Below are 2,120 nucleotides of genomic sequence, written 5' to 3'. Positions count from 1 at the left end.
AAGCACTATGGGCAGTCTATCTGAAGTGTACCTGGCGTATAAGACGACCCCCCACTTGGAGGCATATTTTTCAGGGCCAAAAAATCATCTTATACGCCGGCAAATACGGTATATGAAGCGCTTCCCTTTCTCTTAAACTTTTAAGAGCATCTTTGTTGCCAAAGGCATGTAGGGAACTTCCATGAATAATGGAGAACTGAAATACTTGATTAACTTTTAGATGCAAGTTTTTGCTGTGGTTATTTTATTTTTGTTTTTAACCTGTCCTCAAGATTATATATATGAACACACAACTCGGTTTTCTCTCAGTTTTCTTAATACCAGATACACATTTAGAGAGACAGCCAACTAATCATTCTATTACCTAAAGCAAAAACTGCCTTATACTGAGCAGGTATCCATGATAAATAAATTGTGTGTGCAAAAGGGCTGGCTAGACCCACACATCTTTTCCCTTCTGTCCTCTGGGATCTAGTTGAGAAACAGGTTGGAACACAAATAGATAATTTTTAAGTTGCTCAGCAAGACCTTTCAAAATTTTTCCTGAGTCTTCTAGTAGTCAACTTGGCAATGTCTACTAAAATTTTGAACGCGCATATATACTCTTTGGCTCAGCAATTACACTTAAGGGATTTATCTTACCAATATACTCATCTATGAGCAAAACACTACCATACAAGGGCACCACTGTAGCAAAAAATGGAAAACAAATATTCATCACTAGAGCAATTCTTACATATATGTACAACAACGTATCTATAAAACAGAATGCTATGGGGCTGTTAGAAAGAATAGGGTAAATTCTAAATGCTGATATAGAACTATCTGTAAGATAAAGTATCCACAAGAACAGCATGCACTGTATACTACCACTAAAAGGAAAAATGTATATGTATACACACACTGGTGCATTATAGAATAGTGCCGGAAAAATACATTTTAAAATAAAATGTTTCTAGAGAGGCAAACTAGGATTTAGAGAACATCAGAGAATTACTTTTTACCTGTATCTTTTGTAGTGTTTAACTTTTTAAAAATATGCTTGTTGCTTTAAAAAAAAAAAAATCTATAAAAAAAATGTTCATCACAAAACCATTATACATACGTCTTTATTGGCCAAAACAATATCCAGTGTTGACTTGGCCACCATGGCAGAATGTTTGCCATTATGTGGATTTATATAGTTGTACAGGTCTTCCATCACATCTGGAAAAACAAATACAACAAAATAAAAATGTCGAAATCACTTAACAGCTAATTCACTCTTCAGGTAGTAGTTTATTTAATACAATGGTTCGCAAACCTTTTTTTCATCCCAACCTACCTCAGAGCCTAGCATAGAAAGTGCTCAATAATCATATACATGTTGAATAAATATATAATAATGTCTCACTTACAAAAAAACAAACAAAAAAAAGTTTCCAGAGTTAGAGTGAGCACAGGCTCTTATAGTTTGAAAAAGGTTCCCATGCGATTGATACCCAACCCCATTGAGAATTACTGGTTGAAAATAAAGACCTAACAGACAAAATTTCAACTTGTAATTCAGAATCTATCATCTCAAGTATTTCATGTCTATAAATGCACATTTGGTAAGCCCTCTCATTTGTTCTTCTTGAAGTTATCATAGTAGTATTTGGCCCTTTGCATTTATGTGCAATAATTACACACACACACACACACACACACACACACAGCCAGTGTTTTGATTGGAATTGAATCTATACATCAATTTAGGGAGAACTGTTATCTTTACAATAAATTTACTAAAGAGGGAAATACAACGTTTGAGGCCCCACATACTAGATCTGGAATCAAGAGCCAAATATTTCTATCTCAGTCTACCATCTGACTTCTTATATACCACTTTTTACACACTAAACAAATTAACCTTCCTTCGCTCACATTTGGAGCTGTAAAATGGCAGTGATGGAATGAAGTGTTTGCTAATGGTACCAAAAGATTAAATGTAACCCCTCTGTTTAACCCAGAACTTGTCAATAAATACTACTCAATTTTCCAACCATACCACCACCAACTACCTAAAGATGGGCTTCAAAGTAAGAGCAAGAATGAGAGAGAGAGAGAGAGAGAGAGAGAGAGAGAGAGAGAGAGAGAGA

This window comes from Hipposideros armiger, unplaced genomic scaffold (genome assembly GCF_001890085.2).
Source record: "Hipposideros armiger isolate ML-2016 unplaced genomic scaffold, ASM189008v1 scaffold_635, whole genome shotgun sequence".
NCBI lineage: Eukaryota > Metazoa > Chordata > Mammalia > Chiroptera > Hipposideridae > Hipposideros > Hipposideros armiger.
Note: the sequence above shows the minus strand (reverse complement) of the source record.